The sequence below is a fragment of the Otolemur garnettii genome, unplaced genomic scaffold (genome assembly GCF_000181295.1).
Source record: "Otolemur garnettii isolate 467f Iridium unplaced genomic scaffold, OtoGar3 scaffold00015, whole genome shotgun sequence".
In the NCBI taxonomy this organism is placed as follows: Eukaryota; Metazoa; Chordata; class Mammalia; order Primates; family Galagidae; genus Otolemur; species Otolemur garnettii.
The window spans coordinates 24,431,786-24,433,018 of record NW_003852410.1 but is presented as its reverse complement, the minus strand read 5'-3'; positions in this window follow the sequence as shown (position 1 = coordinate 24,433,018).

Here is a 1,233-nt window from a genome sequence, read left to right as displayed (position 1 = left end):
TGGTCACCACGCTAAAACCTAAAAGAAAGAAAAAAGAAAGAGAATCTTTGCTGCCAGGTTGCACAGATTCTTCTGACAAAAGTTCCCGCAAAGTGTTGGGCATCTTGGATTAGCTTCAGATGCCGGATCGCTGGCTGCAGGTCAGAATGAGCTCTCTGCAATTCTGGGAGAGGTGTTATGGAGATGCCATTTTTGGAGTTTTACATTACATCTGGTTCCCGACTGGCCGCCCACTCCTATCCTCCAAACTCGGCACACAAGTCCACACTTTGCCAGATTTTCCACTCAACTCCTAATTTCCCCTTGAACAGAATATTGTGGTTCCAGGGAAAGGAGCTAGGTGCTTTATGCGCACTCCACAATCAGTTTATTTTTGATGGAGGAGGGACTGGTTACTTCTAGTTCCCACCACTGCTGCTGCCACGGCACTCACAAAGATTTTTCAGTGTTTGTAGGAAGGGAACCGATTCCCCCTTTGGGTTGCCTCATCAGAGCAGCTCTACACAGACGTCCAAAATTACAGGATGGATTGGTTCCTAAGCAGAGTGCCTTCCCCTCAAGTTTCTGTCCGAATGCCTGAATCCCTGATGCCCCAAACCAGGTCCAAATGGCTCCCGTTTCTGGCTGCCAAATTCCACTCGGGAATCCATGCCTCACCACATTCTCCATGAAACACACAAACTCCCCACAAATTGGGCACAGAAGTCCTTCGTGGGGGAGGGATTGGTTTCTGCCTCTCAGGGCGCCAGCCGCAGACCGGGCTCCGCCGGTCGCAGCTGGTGCCATTTCAGCTATTGCCCTGAATTTTTTTCTGACACACACCATATCTCTGGGCTACAATTCCAATCCAGCAATTCACCTCATTGCTGCATGCCCTGCACTGCTTGTTGGTGCCAGCACTTTACGTGGGAAAGATCCAGCACCCTCACTCTCACCTGAAACCACCAGGAGAGTTGACTCAGGGATGAGTCCCCTCCACCATCTTGCTCTGCCTCCCACTTTTATAGTTTCATGTCTTAAATTTAAATCTTTAATCCAGTAAGAGTCTATCTTAGTCGGCTCGGCGCCTATAGGTCAACCGGCTAAGGCGCCAGCCATGTACACCTAAGGTGGCAGGTTCGAATCCCCAGGCCGACCCACCAAACAACAATGACGGCTGCAACCAAAAAATAGCCAGGTGTTGTGGCGGGTGCCTGTGGTCCCAGCTACTTGGGAGGCGGAGGCAGGAGACTC